The following is a 13,051-nucleotide window of genomic DNA, read 5'->3' as shown; positions in this document are numbered from 1 at the left end:
ACAGCTTTTAGAACTCGATACGGGCATTATGAATTTTTGGTTATGCCATTTGGATTAACTAATGCACCTGCTGCGTTTATGGACCTTATGAATAGGATTTTTAAACCTTACTTAGATACATTTGTGATTGTGTTTATTGATGATATTCTTGTGTATTCTAAGGATAGGGAAAATCACAGTAAGCATTTGAGAACAGTTTTGCAAATTCTAAGAGAGAAACAATTGTATGCAAAATTTAGCAAATGTGAGTTTTGGCTTGATGAAATTATGTTATTGGGTCATGTGGTATCAGCTAGGGGAATTTTAGTTGATCCTAAAAAGGTTGAAGTTGTAGCCAATTGGGAAGCACCGTCGAATGTACATGAAGTACGTAGTTTCATGGGTTTAGCGGGTTATTACAGAAGATTTGTGAAAGGATTCTCACTTATAGCTTGTTCGATGACACGATTACTGCGGAAGGGTGTTAAATTTGAGTGGACACCTGAATGTCAAGAAAGTTTTGATATATTGAAGTCAAGACTTATCAGTGCTCCTGTGTTAGCACTACCTATAGTGGGTGAAGGGTATACAGTGTACAGTGATGCATCAAAGCAAGGTCTCGGGATTGTATTGATGTAGAATGATAACGTTATTACTTATGCGTCACGACAATTAAGGCCACACGAATTGAATTACCCAACACATGATCTTGAATTAGATGCCGTGGTGTTTGCTTTAAAGATTTGGAGACATTATCTTTATGGTGAAAAGTGTCTAATATTCACTGATCATAAAAGTCTGAAATATATAATGACACAGAAGGAATTGAATTTGAGGCAAAGGAGATGGATTGAGTTACTGAAAGACTATGACCTGACTATTGACTATCATCCTGGTAAAGCTAATGTTGTAGCTGATGCATTGAGTCGCAAAAACGTTGGAAGTTTGAGCTATATACAATCAGTGAGAATGCCTTTATTGCTTGATATGAGAGCTTTGAATGTTGAACTGGTTTGTGGAGATGAGGCAGTATTATGTGCAATGTTGAAGGTGAGACCGATTCTTCGAGACAGAATTAAAGAAGCTCAAAATCAAGATGAATTTTTGGAACAAATCAGAAAAGACGTTATAGAGGGGAAGAAGATTGAATATAAAGTAACAGGAGATGGCATGTTAATGTTTGGAGACAGAATGTGTGTTCCAAATGTTCACGATATCAAGAAGGAGATATTAGAAGAAGCTCATGATTCGTCATATGCAATGCACCCTGAGAGTACTAAAATGTATAGGAATCTTCGAGAACATTTCTGGTGGAAAGGAATGAAAAGGGAGATAGCTGAATATGTGGGTAAATGTTTAAGTTGCCAACAAGTCAAAGCAGAACATCAACGACCTGCTGGTACTTTCAACCACTTCCTATTCCTGAATGGAAGTGGGAACATATTACAATGGATTTTCTCAGTGGATTACCTCGTACACAACATGGTAATGATTCTATATGGGTAATTGTGGATCGATTAAAAAAATCATCCCACTTTCTTCCGGTGAAAGTGACTTTTTCTTTAGAAAAGCTGGCACAGTTGTATATCAAGGAGATTGTTAGACTTCATGGTGTACCGGTTTCTATTGTTTCTGACAGGGATCCTCGCTTTACATCAAGGTTTTGGCCTAGTTTCCAGGATGCATTAGGCACAAGATTGAATTTCAGTACAGCTTTCCATCCACAGACTGACGGTCAGAGTGAGCGTACCATTCAAACATTGGAAGATATGTTGAGAGCTAGCATTTTGAATTTTCAAAGTAGTTGGGATGTACATTTGCCTTTAATGGAGTTTGCATATAATAACAGTTATCAATCTAGTATTGATATGACACCTTATGAAACCTTATATGGAAGAAGATGTAGAACTCCATTATGTTGGTCTGAAGTAGACGAGAGACAGTTATTAGGGCCTGAGATAGTCCAGTTGACAACAGAAAAGGTGCAAATCATACAACAAAAGTTAAAAGAAGCACAAGACAGACAAAAGAGTTTTTGAGTTTCGGAAGCGTTTGGAGGAAAAACGTCTTAGACAGGATTTAGAGGAGAATTGAATAGGTGTATTTTCTTCAATTAGCAGCTAAGGTAAGTAACTATCAATTATATTTTGTGTAATCAAAGAATTTTCAGAAATTGATATTTTAGGATTATACAGGAATTTTATAAAATTGAGGTTTTTCACGATCTTGCTTTTTATGGTGAAATTATAGTTCAAATGAACTATTGACTATGTTTATATGTGAATTACAGATTTTACTTGGTTATATTGATTTGAGGTTTCGTTGGTTGATTAACTTTGGAATTTTTATTTGATTAAGGATTGATATTTTGGAGAATTGAAAACTTGTAAGCTTGATTATGATCAAGTAAAGTATATACATATATACATATATGTTTTTGGTTTCAATATATATATATATATGGAATAAAATGTTTGGTATCCATTGAGAGTAGTCCGGTTTGGTGGATTTAATTCTAAAGACCATATTTAGTGAGAAATATGGCCTGTGTACACAGTCTGAAGGCCTATTGGGTATGGCAGCGAAGTGTTGGGTAAGACCATATGGGATAGGCAATGTTAAGAGACGTCTCGTATATGTTGTGAATTGTGATTGAATTATAAGGGGATGAACTCAAGAATGGATACAAGATTATATATTTTTGATTTTTGGTTTAATACATTGACTATATTATGAACTTAAGTTTTGAGTATATTCTATAAGGTTTTAATTAAATATTGTATAAATGTATATAAGTAGCTATGTTAAGTAAAATTGGTTTTTATAGCTGATAGTTTCTTATTGAGATTTTTGTCTCATTTTTCCAAATGTTTTTAATGTTCTGTTTTAGGCGAGGAAGTGCAATGTACCGAGAGGGGTACTCGATCCTAGGACGAGGTTCGGTTACAGCTACGAGGTGCAAGTCGTCTCTAGGGTATTGCATCCATTTTGATCATGTACATATAAGTGGATAGTATATGTGTAAGGACACTTGTATAACTTGTTTTTGGTAGTGTCCTTTTGTTTGGTTTGTATTATCTACATGTATATAAATAATTAGTTGAAGTTGAGAACTTGAGGAATACTGTGATATGGGTTATGAGTAAGTCATAACTTTGAGCTAGAGATATAGAGAACTGCCTATATAGGTGATGCTGGAAAATCAAATTCGTACCTGAATTTTGTGATGCATTTTTCGACCAGATATAGGCCGAATCTGTCATGGAGTCCTAAATGAAAGTTCTTTATTTTTATCTTACATTTACAGGGGTTTTTGAATCGTCTTAATCGGACTCCGTATGAAAAAGTTATGCTGGAAATGACATATGTTGGTCATTTTAGCTTTAAACTAGAATTTGGTTTTTGCTTTGACTTTTATCTTTATTTGAGAGATACTGCTACTGGTTTATATAATAAGTTAGTGGTAATGTCTCACCGTCTTATCTGATCTTAATCTAGGTCGGGTTTGACAATATATATATATATATATATGGGAGGGATCAGGTGAGAACCTGCTCTTAGGTGATAACCACTAAAACTACGTAGTTTTGAGTCTAAAAATTAAAAAAAAAACGCTACTGCCAAGGGGGTTCGAACCTTAGACCCTTTGTTTACACTCCAAATTACTTACCACCCAATTACTTTCCTTATGTGATATGTGCCGCGCTGATTAATATACCATCGCCTTGTAGCTTTCATTGTTTAATATTTGACGCATGCACTTTTTAATATTGATTAAATATGCATAATAATGAATTATTAATAGAAAAAAAAAGAAATGTGCATAATAATGAATTATTAATAGAAAAAATTCAAGAACATGCTCCAATTTCTTATTTATTTAATTCCTTTATATTTTGTAATTTATGTTATATAAGAAAAAATATTTTTTTAAGGGAAAATTACAAAACTAGGTCAAATGGAAGACCCATTTACATATTAAACCCATTTACTCAACCTATTACATATCTAGACTGATTTTGTGTGACTTTCCCATAATACCCTCAATATTTACGCGCGTCTCGTCCCCTCCTGTTTGACTTCGCAAATTCCATATTATGTGAAGCCTGCGAAGCTAATGTTCATAATAATTGATGAATTTAGTTCGCATATGCAAAGCCTGCGAAGCTAGAGTTTGATTTATTTGATGAATTTAATTCGCATATGCGAAGCCTGTATATATTTTGTAGCTAATTCGCGAAGTGGTATATAACAAAAAATTGCAAACAACAAAGGATTCTAACATTAAAATCATAACATTATCAAAATTTACAATAAGATTGCCACAATAAACTCTTAACAAATCATCTCATAATACATAGGATACTATTCACTAAGATTGCCACAATAAACTCCTAACAAATCACTTCATTATACATAGGTTATTATTAACCACAGAGGGATGGACGTGTCCCACGGTGTAGACTTTTATTCACAACTGACGGTTGGAAGTCCAGGCGTTTTCGAATGGATGTCTCTCATGGCACCCTAACACACCGGCTTCCAGGAATGAATATTACGTATTCAACCACCTTCAGAAAAATTTAATCGTGTTAGTCAGAAAAAGGAAGATTTGGCTTCGCGAAACGACGATTCGCTAAGTATGCGAACATAAATGTGCAAGGAATGTGACGCTCTGACTTCGCGAAACAATGATTTCGCGGAGTCTGCGAGGAGAAATGTGACGCTCTGGCTTCGCAAAACGCTGAATTCGCGGAGTCTGCGAGAGAAATTTATCGAATTACCTCGCAAACTTCGCGTAATCAGCGTTTCGCGAAGTGAAATCGATAAATTTCTCCCCGAAGACCTCGCGATAACCGCATATGCTAAGTGGATTTATGGGGGAAAACGCAGAAAAAACAGCATATACTTACATTTTTTTATGAACCCAATATGATAAACTGGGAAAAACGATGAAAATAACGTAGATTCACCATTTTTTCGAACGAGCATGAAATGGAAGATGAAGAACCATGACTTCGTTTTTTAGGATTAGGAAGTTGCAGAATCAAGAGATGAAGAGAGGAAGAAGAGAAATTCATTGTGATTTGGAGAAATGAACCAGATTTCGTGGAATTTAAAGGAAGATAGGAAGATCAAAAGTCTTGGAATCATTAATGGAGGAGCTGCCGCCGTTTCGCGCAACCAAGGAGAAGAGGGGAGAGAACGTTCGCGTAAGGGAGGAAGTGGGAAGGTTAGGGGTATTATGGGAAAATCACACAAAATTAGTCTAGATATGTAATAGGTTGAGTAAATGGGTTTAATATGTAAATGGGTCTTCCATTTGACCTAGTTTTGTAATTTTCCCTTTTTTAAACATACGTTATAACATATAATTTAACTTTTTTTTGAAACAACATATATTTTAACTTTTAAAACACGAACTATGAAGTTTAGAACGTACGACATATTTTTTAGAACATACGTTATGTTTTTTAGAATATGTGTTATGTTTTTTCGAACATGAGTTATAAATTATATTTTTGGAACAAATGAAAAAACAATCCAAATATCTACTGATTTTTTTAGAACATTATACTTAATTTTTGGAACACAAACTACAAACTTTAGAACATACGTTATGTTTTTTAGAACATACATTATGTTTTTTAGAACATGTGTTATGTTTTTTCGAACATAAGTTATAAATTATATTTTTGGAACAAGTGAAAAAACAATCCAGATATCTACTGATTTTTTTAGAACATTATACTTAATTTTTGGAGCACAAACTATAAACTTTAGAACATACGTTATGTTTTTTTAGAACATATGTTATGTTATTTAGAATATGAGTTATAAATTATATTATAGAACAAATGCAAAAATGGTCCATATATTTACTGTTTTTTTAAACATTATACTTAATTTTTAGAACACAAATTATAAAGTTAAGAACACATGTAACAATATTTAGAACATCGTCCTTAACATTTTAAAACATAAATTACAAAAATAAGGAGGAATTAAATAAATAAGAAATTAGAGCATGTTCTTGGATTTTTTTCTATTAATAATTCATTATTATGCACGTTTCTTTTTTTTTCTATTAATAATTCATTATAATGCACATTTAATCGATATTAATAAGTGTATGCGTCAAATGTTAAACAATAGAAGCTAGAAGTGCAGTGGTATATTAATCAGCGCGCGACATAACATACAAGAAAAGTAATTAGGTCAGTAGTAAGTAATATGGAATGTAAACAAAGGGTCCAAGGTTTGAACCCCCATGGCAGCAGCGTTTTTTTTTAATTTTTAGACTCAAAACTACGTAGTTTTAGTGGTTCTCGCCTAAGAAAGTGTTCTCATCTAAGAAAAGGGTTCTCACAAGAGCCCTCTCATATATATATATATTATTACGTGGAAATACTTTTTTTTTCAAACCACGAGGTAATTTTAGAGGGTCCGCACCATCGCTGCGGCACCTTTAAACCATAACTACATCCAGACTAATCTTTATTCGCTGGTTGGTAAGCACCTCAAATGGGTGGAACAGCTGACATAATAATTTAATATTGCTCCATACCTAAAGTGAGATCCGACCTCTCACTTTTTAGTTAAGGGTGGAAGAGCTCTTACCACTCGATCATATCCATTGAGTTATTGAAAATATTTTTATTATGTTAGACAAAGTGTACATTATATTATACATATATCACATTCATCGTATATAAAAAAAATTTAGAAAACCATGAGTCATATCAACTGGTCAATATTCCATTCCATTATGTGCAAATTATTCTTGTTTTCAAATTGGGTTCAAATAACTTGGTCTTGTTAATTACTTTCTCAGGCTGCACTTAATTTTTTTAAATTCTATCATATTTTATGAAGTGATTCCTTTTTTTCCCCTTCCAAACATAATAAAAAAAATAATTGTGATTTGAAGAATTTGTAAATGCAGTGTTGTAGTTGAAAAACTTGTAAACAGTACTCAGTGGTTTGTGCAGTTTGTAATTTGAAATAGTCAAGGTCCCGTAGCTCAGTTGGTTAGAGCGTTGGTCTTATGAGCCGAAGGTCGCGGGTTCGAGCCCCGCCGGGATCATTCGGTTATATTTATTGTGGCGAAACTCTTAGGTGATGTTTGATAAAACTGAAAATTAAGTACTGAATTTTAAATGCTAAAAATATTGAATGATTTAATAAAATTATTAGTTCATAATGTTTAACTTAAAATGTTAAGTTAGATATTTTGACTTATCAAAATAAGTGATTTTTAACTTAATTAACTAATTTAAGTGATAGAAAAATAACCGTTATCAAACGCACTTAAATTAAATAAATGTTTAATATTTTAATTTAAGCAATTAAGTGGTTTATCAAACAAGGCCTTAGTCTAATGGGTTGGGAGTTTACTAATGACTAGGGAGATCATGGGTTCGAATTACATCCGGATGGGGATGTGGATTTTTCTTTCTTCTTTAATTGTGTGCAAATCTTTTTTTTTTTTAACTCACAAATTCATTAACTGCACAAACCACATACATATGTTTGTAAGTTTTAAAACCACAGAAATGTATTTATAAATTGGACAAATCACGAATATTTTTGTGTACTTTACCCTAATTTTTTCTATTCTTTTAATAATTCTTTATCATGGATCGAAATTGACTCTAATTATTTGATTGGATGAAGGGTTTGAAGAGGTTAATGATGGAAAGATGGAGGAAATAAATTGGACAAATCACGAATATTTTTGTGTACTTTACCCTAATTTTTTCTATTCTTTTAATAATTCTTTATCATGGATCGAAATTGACTCTAATTATTTGATTGGATGAAGGGTTTGAAGAGGTTAATGATGGAAAGATGGAGGAAACCCTTCTAAACCTTTCTTTTACTAACCATCCAAAACCCTTTTATTCAATTCAAGTTCAGAGCATTTTTAATGGTTCGTACCTACAACACAACATCACTGTAAAATCTATTTAATAAACTTCAATTTATTAAATTATCCATTACAATGATTAAACTCTACAACCATTCAATTATAAGGGACCCATCAATTAATTAAGTTCTATATTGTATTATTTCAAAAATTAAAAATATATACATAAAGATAGTCAAAATGTTGGATAAATTACACTTATGGCCACTAAACTTTACCCATTTAACATTATATTCCACAGAACTTCAATTCTTAACAGTATGACAACTAAACTTTAAACTTTTTAACATCGGTGGCCACTCAATACCTCAAAACGATTATTGACGGTTTAAAAATAAAAAGTCCAAAGCATTAATGATATTCTAAGGAACTTTACTTCTTGAAAATTTTCGTTTTGAGGTAATTTAAGTGTTGTTTTGTTAGGAGAGAGAGTGAATTGTTAGAGAGAGAAAGCTCCAAAAAATGAGATTTTGGAAAATAAAAAATGTGGTTTCATGGTAAATGTCGTTCTGAACAATTTTAATTCTTGAATGTTTTTATTTTGAGGTCGTTAACAGTTATTTTGAGGAGTTAGTTAAAGCTGAGTGGCCACCGGTGTTAAAGAATGTAAAGTTCAATGGTCATACTGTTAAGAATTGAAGTTCAGTGGCCACAATGTTAGAATGGAAAAGTTGAGTGGCCATGGATGTAATTTACCCTCAAAAGGCTTAATCAAGTACTTGGTTTCTATTGAGTAGTTGATAAGTGTTTAATATATTAAACTCACTCTAATGGGATAAAGTTTAATAAAGGGGTATAATTTAGCCTCAGTTCGTGTTCCTTTGATTCAACACGAATTCTCTCTCTGTCTATTAAATCCAATACAAAGTGTCACAACTACTTACAACTCAAAAAACTCGAATAGAAATAACTCTTTTCACAAGTCACTGTTAGATATGATCCAACGTTTGAGTGCATGTGTATAAAAACTAAAACCGTATTTAAATTCTTTGAGATGCCGAGATCAAGTTATAACAAACATTTATAAACAATATGTCAAAATTCATAAAACTGTTTCAATTTATTAAAAAACTTATTTGGAAAATTGGATAATTGAATAACTGTCAAATCAGTTTGTTCAAATTTTTTCTTAGTTAAAATTAATCTTTCTTAACAACATTATGATAAAATTACACAATTTCGTGGTGTTAAAAATAAATTGTGCACTTCTCAAATAAGGTAAATATGGATCCTAGATTTTATTTTGAAATTTATTAATTCATATTTTTTTAAATGAATTACATATGAAAAAATTGATTGAAAAAAAAAATCTCTTTCTCCCAAATCATTAACTTCAACACTGATATATCAAATACATGAATTTCAAAATTAAGTATAAAATTATAACGAAGTCATATCATCAAATTTAATTTTTAATATGTTATTATTCTCTATATATATTATGATTATACCATAATTTAAAAATTCTAAACTTCAATTCATAAATCATAAACCCTATAAAATATATTCTAAACTTATAATTTATAAATTTTAATCCTTAAAATATATTAAAAGTACTGATTTTACTAATTTGACATAATCTAAAATTATGATTTGACATAGTTGTAAATAGTTTTTAAAAAATGAATTTCTATGTAATTTTCCCTAAAAACAATACCCTCTAACTTTAACAGTATTACAAAAAAAAAAATTGTTTGTATGTCAATATTAAAATCACAAATACTATTTTATCATTAAAAAAATCACAATTCTCAAAATGCTGCTAAAACTCGAAGTAGTAAACTTGAAATTTATTAGTTCGTGCATTATTATTTTTATAATATTTTTAATCACCCTTACTGTAAATTAAAATATTACTATAATAATATATATTAAACTACTTCAAAAGTCATTATTATTTATATTTGGCCTAATATATTATCAGCTCTTTGAATTTTTCCAAGACCTTTAAAATATTACTATAATAATATTAATAATAAACTTGAAATTTATTAGTTCGTGCATTATTATTTTTATAATATTTTAATCACCCTTACTGTAAATTAAAAAAATTACTACAATAATATATATTAAACTACTTCGAAATCATTATTATTTATGTTTTATTTTATATTTTTATGTGTAAAGACTTTCTTTTCATTATTTTTAGTATTTTATGTTACTTTATTCATTCAAAAATATAAATATTATTATCAGAATAAAAAAATATTATTTATGTGAGGAAATAAAATAAATTCACAAAAGTGAATTGAATGGGATGATATGAACAAATGTTATCTTAAAATAGACCCTATCAAGCCCAATTAGATCTGGCCCAATAACAGTGTGGTTTAACAAGACTATATATATATATATATGAAAAGATTCCATGTAATATATATAGTGAATAAAATGAATTTGATGATTTCTTACGAATTGTTTTGGATTGAGAAATCTGTTGCGGTTATTGTTGTTATTATTTTGGATTGAAGTCCAAATATGATTTTTATGAGTTATGATATTTTGACAGATAAAATGGTTTTGTCCATCTAGGATTGCTCGGGGTAGGAGTTGTAAGTTGTAAGACCATACCTAATGGCGGTATGGCCAGAGTGCACGGCTGGTAGTCCTAACTGTTAGGCAAGAAACGAGATATAAATGAGATATCTCGATATTGTTATGATTGATGTTATGATCTACACGGGTGGAATTCGATGGTGGATACACATACACAAATTTTATTTTATGAACTCAAGTTTTGAGAATATTTTATAAGGTTTTGATGACTAACTTATAAACTTAAGTTTTAAGTATATTTTATAAGGTTTTGATTAAATCTCTTTATAAACGTATATATGTAGCTATGTTAAATAAAGTTAGTTTTTATGGCTGATAGTTTCTTACTGAGATTTTTGTCTCACGTTTTTAAATGTTTTAATGTTTTTAGGTGAGAAAGTACAAGTATAGAGAAGATTACCGACCGATTAGACGAGGATTGAAAGTTGTTACTTATTGTTAGAATTATTATTAGAACCTTAGTATTTCAATTGTAATGTAATGGAGTTGGTAAATATGTTGAGGTTCTTGATTGACTAATGTAGTAAGGATATTGATTTATTTAGAATATATATCTAAGAGGAATACTTGAAAAGTTTGAAATTTATGATATTTGGATAATTTGGAGACTCCTAAGTATTGATTGTGATCTTTCTATTTCACGTCCGATGCCGATTGAGGACGTCTAGGGTCGGGTGTGACAAATCCAATGGTGGAAAAAAAACAAAATAACCATAATGTCTATCTTATAATTGATATTAAAATTGACTCTTTCTATATATAATGTGTTGGTTTAAACACAAGTTAGATAGAAAATGACGAGCATGCCATATACCGATCCGATTCTAAAAGAGTGACATAGAAATAAGGGAAAAGTACAAAAATAAACCTTGTGGTTATACCCATTTTCGAACAACACCCGTGTGGTTTAAAAGTTTACAAAGTGGTACCATGTACTTCATTCCGTTAGCAAACACATACCAAATTGACTAACGGTGTTAAAAGTCAAAGGGAAAAGAGTTAATTTGGTCCTTATATTTATTTATTTTTATAAATTGACCACCTTATTATCTAATTATCACAAACAAACCCCAAAATAAAAATTAAAAATCAAATATACCATCTTGCTCATCTTTCTTTAATTTCTTTTTTTTTCTTATTTCTTTCTATTTTCTCTCTTCTTTGTTAATTTCTCTCTCTAAAATCAATTGAATTTCTATATTTTCAATTGATGACATTATGCTCTCTCTTCAAATGGAACAATCAATTCTCAGAGTACGGCGTGTGAACTCAAAAGATCCAAAAGGCAATGATGTTAAAGCTTTTTAACCCAAAGCATCTTCAACTATATCAAACAAAGAACAAGCTGCTCTAACTTCTTTAGTAGTTGGAACTCCCATGAAGAAGGAGATCGGACTGTCATCAGAGGGTCCTGAAGAGAACGACTGATCCAAACCTGGAGGAGGTATTCTTCCCATTCCGGCATATACAAAAAAACGACTGATTAAAACCTGCAAACCCACAAACACCTCCATTGCTTTCACAATCCTTGCACATATCACTATAATACCAACCATTATACTGCAACACAATTCCAAATTTCCATCTCATCGGATCTCCCTCATTTCCCCCAAAACTCTAAACCGATGTATACGACGAACATTGCAGTTTCGGCAGATCCAATTTGTAACCCCCAAGCTGAATCGACACAACAAGTAGACGGTTCAGCATTCTCCGGCAGCCCAATCCCAGCAATTCCATTGCACGAATACATTCCTCTACAAAGCGAACGCGACCCTCTCTCGCACAAATCTTGACTCGAATCGAAAATAGGAGACGTCGTAGAACATCCGAGCAAAACAAAGATATTATCTGATGTCAATGTGAATGGAGAAGCTCTATCTAAGTTCAAGCTACCTGAGTTTTACATGAGAGGATCTGTGATGATTAAGGTGTTTGTTTGGTAATCGATGAATTTTAGTAGTTGGAACTCCCGTGAATAAGGAGATCGGACTGTCATCAGAGGGTGCTGAAGAGAGAGTAGAAGTTTCTTTAAAGTGAAAACATGGAAATTCAATTTATTTTAGGGAGAGAAATTAACAAAGAGGAGAGAGAGAAATAAAAAAAAAATTAAAGAGAGATGAAAAAGATGGTATATTTGATTTTTAATTTTTATTTTGGGGTTTGTTTTTGATAATTAGATAATAAGGGGGTCAATTTATAAAATAAATAAATATAAGGACCAAATTAACTCTTTTCCATTTGACTTTTAACACCGTTAGTCAATTTGGTATGTGTTTGCTAACGGAATGAAGTACATTGTACCACTTTGCAAACTTTTAAACCACACGGGTGTTGTTCGAAAATGGATGTAACCACAAGGTTTATTTTTGTACTTTTCCCTAGAAATAATGATGTAGCGTGAAATCGACTGGGGGTTTTAATCGTAAACCAACAAAGAATGCAATCTTCTCTAGCTTAACTAGAAGGTTGGATTAACCCACAAGGATGAACCTTGCTCCAATGGAGGCTTTTTTAATTCAATATAGCAAAAGTTAAAGAACATTACAAAGAGAAGGGTTTAAATACCTTCCAACAAAACAAGGG

At 31.4% G+C, this 13,051-nt stretch overlaps 1 non-coding gene across 1 annotated transcript; it reads left to right on the top strand.

Annotated features, from left to right (window-relative positions):
* Nucleotides 1–6,992: 6,992 nt before the first annotated feature.
* Nucleotides 6,993–7,066, top strand: TRNAI-UAU (transfer RNA isoleucine (anticodon UAU)). Its single transcript has one exon. It is a non-coding gene; the product is annotated as a tRNA-Ile (tRNA).
* The last annotated feature ends 5,985 nt before the right edge of the window (nt 7,067–13,051 follow it).

The sequence above is a fragment of the Euphorbia lathyris genome, chromosome 3 (assembly GCF_963576675.1).
Source record: "Euphorbia lathyris chromosome 3, ddEupLath1.1, whole genome shotgun sequence".
In the NCBI taxonomy this organism is placed as follows: Eukaryota; Viridiplantae; Streptophyta; class Magnoliopsida; order Malpighiales; family Euphorbiaceae; genus Euphorbia; species Euphorbia lathyris.
The sequence above is the reverse complement of the archived record's forward strand: the minus strand, read 5'-3'. Positions and strand labels throughout refer to the sequence as shown.